At 54.6% G+C, this 12616-nt stretch overlaps 1 protein-coding gene across 5 annotated transcripts in view; it reads right to left on the bottom strand.

The window, feature by feature from the left end:
• PPARD (peroxisome proliferator activated receptor delta) overlaps positions 1-12395 on the bottom strand; it is a 44282-nt gene extending 31887 nt beyond the window's left edge. Inside the window, exon 1 of one of the 5 annotated variants that reach the window (XM_084611147.1) lies at positions 12272-12395. The gene's annotated coding sequence lies outside the window, so the exon portion shown is untranslated. Of the gene's footprint in view, positions 1-274; positions 349-4175; positions 4219-6745; positions 6808-12271 lie in introns of those variants that run through there. The other 4 variants (XM_084611145.1, XM_084611146.1, XM_084611151.1 and 1 more) reach the window with 4 other exon arrangements.
• Positions 12396-12616: the final 221 nt, after the last annotated feature.

Raw genomic sequence — 12616 nt, 5'->3', positions numbered from 1 at the left:
GTCTGTCTTCATTATAGTTGAGAGATGAGTGGGAACAGGCTGTCTGTCTATGCAGCCCCATAAAGTTCACAGTCAGAAAATTACATAAACATAAGGATAGAAACGGACTAAAGAAAGAGGGAAAGCTTAAATTCTGCAGACACTAATAAGACCTCCAAAACGCATGGAACAGATCTTAAAGATAATTCACACATTTATCCTACACTGAGTTTTTAAAAAACCCAATAGGGCAAAAGTCTTTGTCAACCACATTGCACATGAAGGGAAGGGTTACCTCTCTGGAGCTGCTGTCACTGTTCGCCTGCTGGTGAAAGCTACCACGTAGTTACCATATCACCACAAAGAGCTGCATATGGAAGAAAACTGCAAGAGAACAACATAACACAAATCTCCACTAATGTGCATGAAGTCCAGCTATTTCTATGCCACGGGAAGAATGGGAGTGGATCGAACTGCAACTCTGAAGTTTATATGCACTCTGAAGTTTATACGCACCCTTACTGCACGCTCAGACTGAACGCTAGGGTAATGCCCCTGGTCTTGTGGAAGGCAAAAGCCTGAGAAGAACAGAATTGTTCAGTAGTCGCAGACGTTTATTAAAGACTCTTTTGTGGTTTCTATGGATTGTAGTACAGCTGCCAACAGCAGAAGTCATAGACCTCGAAGTTGAAATATCAAGAGAACACTGGTCTGAGACCAAGCGTAATGTTGGAAGACCCTCAACTAGACCTTCACAACTGACTTACACTATAAGAAACTACAGCCTGAATACACTAGACCTTGAGGACAACATAGAGAGTTGGTATTCAAGACACTGACGCTTTTTAGAAATGTTAGGAGGGGTTTCCTTAGCCCAGGTGCTGAGGGAGTGTCCTGTCAGTATGGGAGGTGAGAAGATCTATGCATTAGAACGATACTTAATCCTACTCTTCAGGTGACTATTTACACTTACCAGTGACTAGTTGGAGCAATCAAGTTGCTAAAACTCACAGATTCAATAGAGAAACGGCTCTTAGGGGCTTCTCTGATGACCAGGAAAATAGCATCGAAACACAGGGAAACAGCTCCAAGCATAGAAGCGTGGAGCAACAAGCTACCAGGTTCTGGAGAAAACAGCTAATAAACAATTCAGAACTAGGGGACTTAGAGAAAATAGATTTCGGAGTAGCAGCACTGTTAGCCTGTATTCGCAAAAAGAAAAGGAGTACTTGTGGCACCTTAGAGACTAACAAATGTATTTGAGCATAAGCTTTCATGAGCTACAGCTCTGTAGCTCACGAAAGCTTATGCTCAAATACATTTGTTAGTCTCTAAGGTGCCACAAGTACTCCTTTTTAGAGAAAATAGGGCGTATTTTTAAACACACCGTTATGCAGAATAACTGGGTTTCATAACCAATACTGAGATTAAACAAAGATGCTAAGAACATAGATGCATCTTGAACCTTTGTTCCCTTCCCAGTATTATATGGGCTCAGCTGCTCCTCCATGCCAATGAGAAAGCCCCCATTTCAGAATAAGACATCTTTCAGTATTAGAAGAACCACAGGCTACCTGAGTGCCTGCAGATAAACCACTTCAGTTATCAAGACAGGGCTGGCTTAAAGAGGAAAGATAGCAATTGCTTGGTCGGTCTGAAAGACCTTTGAATGCTACATAATATGGTCACAAATTGCCATTAACTATTAGCAGCACAGGGCATTAAATAGGTAGTTCAGTAGTTCAGACTCCATCCAATGCATGACAGTGGTGCATGCACTAGTGAACTATTTACAGTACTTAACACTTGTGTAGAATATTTTTTAGGCAAGGATCTCAATGTACTTCGCACATAGTAATTAAGACTCAATCTCCCTGTAAGCATTATCCCCATCTTACAGGTGGGGAAACTGAGGCACAGAGTGGTGACATGAACGTTCTCTCTGTGAATCATTTCACTTTTCAAGGTGATCTCAAGGTCCCTGCCAGATGTACATTTCTATAGTCTTATAATTTGCCCTTTGGCCACTGGGTGAGTCAGTGGCAGAACAATGAAGAGAATCCAGGAATCTTGATTCCCAATCCTCTGCTCTAGCAACTATTCTAAAATTACATAAAATAAATTAAAAGGAGTACTTGTGGCACCTTAGAGACTAACCAATTTATTTGAGCATAAGCTTTCGTGAGCTACAGCTCACTTCATCGGATGCATACTGTGGAAAGTGTAGAAGATCTTATTATAGACACAAAGATCTTCTACACTTTCCACAGTATGCATCCGATGAAGTGAGCTGTAGCTCACGAAAGCTTATGCTCAAATAAATTGGTTAGTCTCTAAGGTGCCACAAGTACTCTTTTTCTTTTTGCGAACACAGACTAACACAGCTGTTACTCTGAAACCTGTCATAAAATAAATTGCCTTTGTAAACAGGACATTAGGGTTGCAGAATATTCCTCTCAAAAGGGAAAACAACTATACTGTAAGTCCAAGTCTGCAAATTTATTATTATTTCTGGGTAGTAAGATAAATCACATACAGCCAGGTGCCTTGAACTCAAGTACACTTCCTTCATCTCTGCTACCAGTAAAAACCTTCCTAGACCCTGTAACACAAAGCTCTACAGGAGAGTGCTGACACACCCTGACTGCACACACCTTATGACACTGTCCGAGCTCCAACTGCCAACAGAGACAGACACAAGTTTGAAAACCAATATTAAGTCATTAGTTCACCTTGCTCTGCTCTCAACCCAATGTCAGGACATGCCCCATCACCACTTGGTGCAAGGCGATACCTGCACCAACTCAACAGAGCATGAAAGAAAGCTCAGCGAACATCGCAGCACCTCCCAAAGCTTCCTCTATTCTTCGAGGTTGACAGGCTCAAACTGTTAAGGAAGAAACTCACCCAGCTTTCAGCACATTTGTATCTGGGGGCCTTCAACCCGATGTGAGAAAGTGAAGGCGTCGGTAAGAAAACAGGCCCCGCAAGAAGGATGAGCTGGTTCCAGCAATTGGAAATAGGATATCGAGGGTCACATCAGGGCCACCCATTCAAAATCCAAGTGGGGAATGGCCAGAAATCATTACTATCTGACAGCTGTCCTGAGGCCAATGGGAAATGAAGATGGCAGGTCTCAGACCAGCCTCTAAAGGACACGTGTATGGTGACAAGAACCATCACCACTGGCCTCCCTACCAACAAGGGACTAAGAGATACTTGGCCCTTGGAGACTGAATTCCCTTTCCATGCTAAGACGATCCCTCCAGGTCAGCGCTGATGTACGTTGGCAGGAACCCGGGGGCAGGGGAGAATCTGCTGTGCTACTGTCCCCACTTACCTGCTTTACAGTACAGAAGAGATCTTCAGCCTCCGTGGCTGTCTAGCCAGCCCCTTTTCACAAGGGCTCTGCCCATGACACGGCAGTTGGAGGGGAAGATATTTACACCTGTGTGCCTGTCTGATCAGACAAGATGGGCTGTTAAAGGGTCACTCTAAGTTGTTTTAGTCTGCCATGGCAGACTGAGTCAATACAGGCAATTCAGCTACTAAACTACAGTCGTACAAAATAATAAGAGACAGGCTTTCTTAATAATAAGAACGAGGAAAAACAGTTGTGCACTTAAAGCACAGGATTGGAATCAAGAGATGCAGGTCCTAGCCCCTCTCTATACCGCAGTTTCTCCACCTATAGATAGTACTACACACCTACATCAAAGTTACAAGGCTTAATTCTCTACTGTCTGAAGTGCTTTGAGATCTTCTCACTGAAAGTGAGGAGGGCAGTTTTGTAGGATCTGATGGGGAGTCACTCAGCACCAGCTGTCGAAAGAGCAGCAAGGTCAGGAAGGCAGATTGACCATCCCTTTCCACAGCAGACAGGCAGGAGGAAATCTGCTTGGGAAAGAGGCTATTACACTTGGATGGGGAAAGCTCTCTTGTTCTGAGGTAGAGCCAAACACTGTATCACAAAGGAGTCAGCTGTTGCAGCAAGGAGTTGGGAGCTGGTCAGCATGGAATAAAAAAGATGCAACAAGCCTAAGTCAATAAACGAGTAAGGAGGTGAGGGGTGAAAGAAACCAGTCTCTAATCTAGGAAGCTGGGTGGCTGTCTTGCATCTTTACATTCCTTTGTCTTCCATCCAAGAATCTCCAGGCACTTAACATATAATTAATCAATTAAAACTTGCAGCCTACCTGGGAAATAAGCAAGGGCTGTTTTTCTGCCCTCACCTACAAGCAGTTTCATCTAGATACAAGATTCTTTACTTGCTGTCCTAAACATCCATGTAGCATTGATACACAGCTGCTCTATTTCTACTGGATCCCACCCCAGACATGGCTGTATGTCCTAGGTGGGCGGTGTGATCTCTATACATAGTTCTACAGTGCTTCGAGACTACAATAGAGAGATAAGGAAGCATCACCCTCCGTTTATAGACAGGAAAACCAAGGCACAGAGAGGAAATGAGATTTGTGGCAGGTCACTGAGCCAGCCAGTGGAACCTACTAGTCCTATGTCCGCAGTCTCCTACTCAAGCCACAAGATCACACCCTTGCCCCAGAGCCGGGCTAGAACCCAGGCACCCTCTTTCTCCCATTCCCTGCTCTGACCACGAATCCCTCCTTGGTTACACCTCTCCCCCCAGCACCTTGTACCTGAGATGACACTCGCTTCAGACCCTCCACCTGCCTTTCAACGCCCCATTACCGGAGACAGGCCCACTTCCCTCACACTCCTGCTTGAGAGAGAACAGCAGGAGAACGCTGGGAGCTGCAGACAGAGAGGTTCCCCCTCCCCCCTTACTCCCGGGGCAGGGGGTCGGCTGCAGACAGAGAGGGGCTGGGGGCAGCTGGCAGAGGGGTCCCCCAGAGACAGGGTTGGAGGCAGAGGGGTCCCCCCCCGGGAAGGGACTGGCAGACAGAGGGCCCCCGCAGACAGAGGGCTGGGGGCAGAGGGGGACCCCCCCCGGAGACAGGGCTGGGGGGGGGCGGCGGGCAGAGGGGGACCCCCCCCGGAGACAGGGCTGGGGGGGGGCGGCGGGCAGAGGGGGATCCCCCCCGGGGACAGGGCTGGGGGGGGGCGGCGGGCAGAGGGGGATCCCCCCCGGGGACAGGGCTGGGGGGGGCGGCGGGCAGAGGGGGATCCCCCCCGGGGACAGGGCTGGAGGCAGAGGGGTCCCCCCCCGGGAAGGGACTGGCAGACAGAGGGCCCCCGCAGACAGAGGGCTGGGGGCAGAGGGGGACCCCCCTGGGGACAGGGCTGGGGGGGGCGGCGGGCAGAGGGGGACCCCCCCCGGAGACAGGGCTGGGGGGGGCGGGGGCAGAGGGGGACCCCCCCCGGAGACAGGGCTGGGGGGGGGCGGGGGGCAGAGGGGGACCCCCCCGGAGACAGGGCTGGGGGGGGCGGGGGGCAGAGGGGGACCCCCCCCGGAGACAGGGCTGGGGGGGGCGGCGGGCAGAGGGGGACCCCCCCCGGAGACAGGGCTGGGGGGGGCGGCGGGCAGAGGGGGATCCCCCCGGGGACAGGGCTGGAGGCAGAGGGGTCCCCCCCCGGGAAGGGACTGGCAGACAGGGGGCCCCCGCAGACAGAGGGCTGGGGGCAGAGGGGGACCCCCCCGGGGACAGGGCTGGGTGGGGGCGGCGGGCAGAGGGGGATCCCCCCCGGGGACAGGGTTGGAGGCAGAGGGGTCCCCCCCCGGGAAGGGACTGGCAGACAGGGGGCCCCCGCAGACAGAGGGCTGGGGGCAGAGGGGGACCCCCCCGGGGACAGGGCTGGGGGGGGCGGCGGGCAGAGGGGGACCCCCCCCGGAGACAGGGCTGGGGGGGGCGGCGGGCAGAGGGGGACCCCCCCCGGGGACAGGGCTGGGGGGGCGGCGGGCAGAGGGGGACCCCCCCCGGGGACAGGGCTGGGGGGGGCGGGGGGCAGAGGGGGACCCCCCCCGGAGACAGGGCTGGGGGGGGCGGCGGGCAGAGGGGGACCCCCCCCGGAGACAGGGCTGGGGGGGGCGGCGGGCAGAGGGGGACCCCCCCGGGGACAGGGCTGGGGGGGGCGGCGGGCAGAGGGGGATCCCCCCCGGGGACAGGGCTGGAGGCAGAGGGGTCCCCCCCCGGGAAGGGACTGGCAGACAGGGGGCCCCCGCAGACAGAGGGCTGGGGGCAGAGGGGGACCCCCCCGGGGACAGGGCTGGGGGGGGCGGCGGGCAGAGGGGGACCCCCCCGGGGACAGGGCTGGGGGGGGCGGCGGGCAGAGGGGGATCCCCCCCGGGGACAGGGCTGGAGGCAGAGGGGTCCCCCCCCGGGAAGGGACTGGCAGACAGAGGGCCCCCGCAGACAGAGGGCTGGGGGCAGAGGGGGACCCCCCCGGGGACAGGGCTGGGGGGGGCGGCGGGCAGAGGGGGACCCCCCCGGGGACAGGGCTGGGGGGGGCGGCGGGCAGAGGGGGACCCCCCCGGGGACAGGGCTGGGTGGGGGCGGCGGGCAGAGGGGGATCCCCCCCGGGGACAGGGTTGGAGGCAGAGGGGGACCCCCCCGGAGACAGGGCTGGGGGGGGCGGCGGGCAGAGGGGGACCCCCCCCGGAGACAGGGCTGGGGGGGGCGGCGGGCAGAGGGGGACCCCCCCGGGGACAGGGCTGGGGGGGGCGGCGGGCAGAGGGGGACCCCCCCGGGGACAGGGCTGGGGGCGGGGGTGTCGGCAGAGGGGACCCCTCCCCGCAGTGGGGCTCAGGACAGAGGGTTCCCGGGGGAGGTCCCTTCCCCCCCCTCACCTGCTGCCAACGCGGAGGCTCCAACCCGCCCCCCGTCAAGCTCCAGCTCAGCCCAGAACTTTTCCCCCTAGCCCCACCCCCCCGTCAATACGTCACACGCATCCGCCCTGACGCCACCCGGTACCCAGCCCCATCCAGCCAATCAGCAGCGCCTGGGCTATATTAGCATATCGCCACAGCAACGTCCCAAGCCCGTTCCGCCCCCCCCTCCCCTTGCAGGAGGAGGCCCGGCGCCCCCTGGCGGGCGCTCAGGACCAGGCAAAGCCGGAAATGTCAGCGGGGAAACTATGCCAGGAGGATCATGGGACTTGTAGGCTGTGAGCAAAGCATGCTGGGTAGGGAATGAGCTGGGGGCAATGAGTCTGTTAGAGCAGCAGGTCTCAATCTCAGCCAGGGGGGTACGTGTCCCCCTGGGGTACGCAGGGATCTTCCAGGGGGACATCGGCTCGTCTAGATACTTGCCTAGTTTTACAACAGGCTACAGAAAAAGCCCTAGCAAAGTCAGCACGCACCAACCGTTTCACACAGACCGTGACTTGGTTATCCGGCGCTCTAGACCATACGCCGAAATCTCAGTACACCATTTACATTCCGGGCGGTTTATTTTATAATTATATGGTAAACACGAGAAAGTCAGCCATTTTGCAGTACGAGCAAGCTGCGACCCTTCCGTCCTTTTAGGTCTGGTTTTGTAAGCAAGTAGATTTTAAGCGAGGTGGAACTTGGGCCTCCACAAGCCAAATCAGAGGCCTGCAAGGGGTACAGGGGTCTGCAAAGGTTGCACTGTCCCTCTACCCCTGGTCGGAGTTCCTCTGTTATCCAGTTGGGCTATTTCTGGGTCAGCCCGAAGTCAAACCGCCCACCCCACAGGGAAACTGAGGCACTGGCCAGAGCTGGTGACAGAGGATGCGCCTAGAGGAGTGATACCCTATAGAAGATACGGGGGGGGGGGAGGGATCCATGGGGTGTTACCTTGTAGGGAACCAGGCAGGGATGCCTTTCATGTGTGAATGACCCATGGTGGAGTGTGAATCATCTGTGGTGGATGCTTCCATGAGAGCATGCCTATATGGGATGCTTCTTAAGGGGGTAGGAAGAACATCGGTGGGACATATATCTGGGGCGAGGCTGCAGAATGCGGGATGTTATGTAGAGGGGACAGCAGGAAATTTGTAGGCATTTGAGATGAAAGGCATATATACATGCTTTGGAGGGACTGCTCCTGTAGGGGTAGGAGCAGAGGGTAATTAGTATGAGGCTCTCATCAGAAAAACACAGAGACATCAAAAGAGCAGGAACTATCTAGGATGTCACCTTTTATGCAATAGGATAAACATTCGTGCTCCAGTGTTTGCACTGGGCCAGCATGCCTACCGTGCATCCAAATGCCAGCACTAGGGCTAGATGATTAATTATATATATACATACATACATACATATATATATACATATACACATTTATTTCCACTAGCTTTCCAAATGGACTAAACTGCTCCTATTTCTACTTTTTCTGTGGATTTTTCTCTTGAAATTTTTGTTTGTTTTTAAAATGTAGAATTTTTCAAAATAACTTTTTTCTAATTCAGTTGTTTTGGGGTGCAAGAGAGACCCAGCATGGCCCAATTCTGCAAGACAAACCATGGCCTGGAACACCGTATTCATGAAAAGCCCCACTGACGTCCCATAGTGCTTGCAGGATCAGGACACAAATGACTTATTTCTCCTACAGTCATGCATAGAGGTCTCCATTATTCCAGGCACTGTACATACACAAAGTAAGAGGCAGTCCCTGTACCTAAGAGGTTGCAGTCTGAAGAGACAAGACAGAGAATGGGTGGGAAAGGAAACGAAGGCACAGACAGAGAAAGTGATTTGTCCAAGGTCATGCAACAGGTCAGTGGCAGAGGACTAAGCCACTGTCTGTCTGTATTCATCTGTTGTCTCTTGTCTTAGATATTGACAGGGGCAGGGATCATCTCTTCATTCTGTGATTGTAGAGCCCCTAGTGCAGTGGGGTCCTGGTCCATTTATAATTTATTAATTTATAATAATTAATTAGCAACAAAGGGGGAAAAATCAACTCCCTGAAATCGTAAACAATCCCCCCTAACTGATCAATTAAAAGTAAAAATGATCAAACATTTGAGAACCACAATGGTTTGTGTGAAATGTCGCACTTGGGCAACAAGACCATTTTTTGACAAAAATGTTTTTCATTTGAAAAAAAATGCGATCAGCTTGTGTCCTCAGAGCACAATACAGGAGAGTATGGCATCCAGACATCACTCGGCTTGTCACACTCTCAGGCCCCTGGAGCCGAACCTCGTGTCACATCAGACATCTTCTTGGCTTGCTATCAGCAGATGGAACGATGGGCTGGGGGGTTAGGGCAGTAGCATGGAGCCTGTAACAGGTTCAATTCCCCCCTCTGCCACAAACTTCCTGGGTGACCTTGGGTAACTCACTTAGCATCTCTGTGCCTCAGTTTTCCATCTGTAAAAAGGGGGAGAATAGTCCAGCTCTGCCTTACAGGGGTGTTGTGAAGATAAAAGCATTATGCTTTCAGATCTACCAATGAAACAGCACTATTAAAAAGCCAGGTGCTATACATTATAACAACAGTCCACCCAAACATCTTTATGTTGCAGCAAATGGTCCTCTCCTTACTATGGGACATCTCAATATAATTATTGTTATGAGCCCCATCGAGATCGATAGGTGTGAACTCACCCTTCAATTAACGTAACTGTAAGCATAAGCCCCCATCTAAAAGACAAAAGGGGCGTGTGAGCCTGACCAGGAGCTTTCTGCTGAGTATTGTTTTGAGTAGGGCGCATGTGTGGGAAGAGAGAACACACAGAACCCTCGACTGGCAGCATGGGCAGCAGATGGAACCGCTGAGCCGCTCAGCCCGCTGCCAGTCTGGGGTCCCGGCCGCCGGCCCCACTCAGCCCACTGCTGGCCTGGGGTTCCGGCCGCCGGCCCCACTCAGCCCTCTGCCAGTCTGGGGTTCCGGCTGCCGGCCCCTGCCAGACGAGGCCCCGGCTGCCAGCCCCGCTCAGCCCTCTGCCAGTCTGGGGTTCTGGCTACCGGCCCCTGCCAGCCGAGGTCCCGGCCGCTGGCCCCACTCAGCCCTCTGCCAGTCTGGGGTTCCGGCTGCCGACCCTGCTCAGCCCTCTGCCAGTCTGGGGTTCCGGCCACTGGCCCCACTCAACCTGCTGCTGGCCCAGGGTCCCAGCCGCCGGCCCCACTCAGCCCTCTGCCAGTCTGGGGTCCTGGCCGCCGGCCCCACTCAGCCCTCTGCCAGTCTGGGGTTCCGGCTGCCGGCCCCTGCCAGACGAGGCCCCGGCTGCCAGCCCTGCTCAGCCCTCTGCCAGTCTGGGGTTCTGGCTACCGGCCCCTGCCAGCCGGGGTCCCAGCCGCCGGCCCCACTCAGCCCTCTGCCAGTCTGGGGTTCTGGCTGCTGGTCCCTGCCAGATGAGGCCCCGGCTGCTGGCCCCGCGTTCCGTCCTGCAGGGGGGCCGGCGGCCGGGACCCTGGCTGGCAGCAGAGTGCTACTAAATATCAGCAGGATGAGGACCCCTGTGCTAGTCCATAGGATTTCAACCTGGGGGTCACGAAGGTGGCGGGGGTAGCGACCACCTTGTCCTTCCCCTGTTGGTAACAAGAAGTGGGGCCGGGGCAGATCTAAGCGAAGGGCTCAGGCTGGGAAAGGTTGAGAACTTGCTGAGCTTTTAAGTAGAGGGCAGCGCTGCCCCTGGATATCTGGCAAACCTGAGTCTGCAGAGGTGGCTCAGGTGAGGGATCTAGCCCCTTGTGTGCTAACCTGTGAATTTTTTGCTTGAACCAGCCGCACATGGCTAGTGTGGTGACTAGAGAGAGTGTGCGCACCCTGGGTTCTCTGAGGGAAGTGTATCCCCCTGCTTCTGCATGGAGCGCTCACTGAGCGGGCAGAGGGGTTTGTGGGACTGTGAGCAATGCAGGATCAGGGCCTGAGCACACGGTGACAGCATGGCTGTGTCACGTGGCTGTGTCAAGCTCCAAACGCTGTCTTGTTCTTATACTAGATGCGGAAATGCAGGGCGCTGTGATGCACAAGCCTGGACCTGCCCAACAGCATTGCAGGCAGTTCAGCAACAGACGGTCCCTACATCACCACAAAGTGAGCTGGAACCATCCACTTTGATTGTCTCTCAGCTGCTGGCCCAGCCACCTGGACCTACAGTCTCTACACAAGGGGGGACCCACAAGACCGGTGAGGGCTAGAGCTTTGAGCAGGGGGTGGGACTAGATGACCTCCTGAGGTCCCTTCCAATCCTGATATTCTATGATTCCTCAGAGTCAAGGACTGCTGTGTGGAGGGGAGTCAGCCCTCGGACACGTAAGGAGGACGTGCAGGGGACGGGGGGACTCGGCCCAGCCTGAAACGCTGACAAACCGCAGCCTCGACCAAGGCGAGCTCAGACGAGGGCACGGGGCAGCTCTGGACTTTTGTTGTTTGTTCCAAAATCTGTAACTCTGTGCTCACAGCCTTGGTGGAGCTCCAGAGGAGGCTGCGGGAAGGACTGCGTGGGCTGAGGTGCTGGTTTTGGAGTTTAGGGCACCTGGGAGCGTGCCCTGAAGACCCAGGGCTAGAATCAGTGAGGAGCCGCTACCCAGACCCACCTGACTTGGCAGCCTGTGGGACCCAGCCCCTGGGTCCACTCACAACAGACTGGCGACTGGCCAGTGGGGTTACTGGGCCAGTTGGTCACACCCGCAACCAGCCCTGGTGTAAGAATGAGGGTAAAAATATGACCAAATGATACAGGCTGCTGCTGATCTTAGGCCATGAAATTATTAATGGCGACGAATTATTCACTGAGCAGTGGCAGCATTCTGGGCACTGGAAGGTTTAGTGCTGATGGACTCTGGCGCTGGGAGCCCTGTAAATACCCATAGATTAGGCAGAACAAAGAGGATAAACAGACCTTGTCTCAAGAAATTTACAGGCTCAAGCATCAGGACTAACCCAGATAAGTGTTACAAAGGCTCCTGGACTGCTTAGTCCAAAGGGTAGCCCTGGCTTCTGAACTGGCCCTCCTATGTACTGCTTCTTATCTATCTTTATTGGATCCCGCAGCCGGACTCCTGCTTTGCGAGTTTGCTTTTGGGCTGTGCTGATTGCACTGTTAATACTGCTCCTTTGTGCCTGGCCAGCAGCTTGCACTGGAGGATCTCAAAACACTTTTCAACCAGTGTTTATATAAGCCCTGTGAGACAAGTATTTTCCCCCTTTGACAGAGGGAGAAAGGAAAATGACTTGTCGAAGGTCATGCGGTGATCAGTGGCAGAACCAGGAATTGAAGCCGGGGGTCCTGACGTCCCATCTCCTGCTCTAATCCCTGGACCCCATTCCCACCAGAAGAAGAAATAGAACCTGGGAGTCCTAGCTACCAGGTCCCTGCTCTAACCAGTCAGATAACATACATGCACCATACCCCTCTCTACTGGCACTTGGAAGATACTTAATAGTGAGACAGTTACCTGCCCAAGACAACGAACGATGGAGCCTTAGCATGCAATGCGGATGCCTCTTCTGTCTGCACCTCGGTGTGGTCTCAGATCACTGCATTCATTTCCCTGCTTCTGCAGTTCCAGCTTCTCTGCCTCCACGCCAGAGCCTCTGCATTGCTCCTGCCTCCACCTCCATCACCCCACGCCTCCCCCTCTCTCCTTACACTCCTCCTCGCCTGAGCACGCCCCTGTGACTCCTAGGCCCATTCCTGACTGTGGGCTGGATCCCAGGAGCTACTCAGCTGTGTGCTCGCCCCTCCCACCAATTTCAATTCAACAGGAGCTGCCGGGCCACCACGGAGGTTCTGGGATGGA

This window comes from Lepidochelys olivacea (genome assembly GCF_965140295.1).
Source record: "Lepidochelys olivacea isolate rLepOli2 genome assembly, chromosome: 21".
In the NCBI taxonomy this organism is placed as follows: domain Eukaryota; kingdom Metazoa; phylum Chordata; order Testudines; family Cheloniidae; genus Lepidochelys; species Lepidochelys olivacea.
Note: the sequence above shows the minus strand (reverse complement) of the source record. Positions and strands in the feature narration are given on the sequence as shown.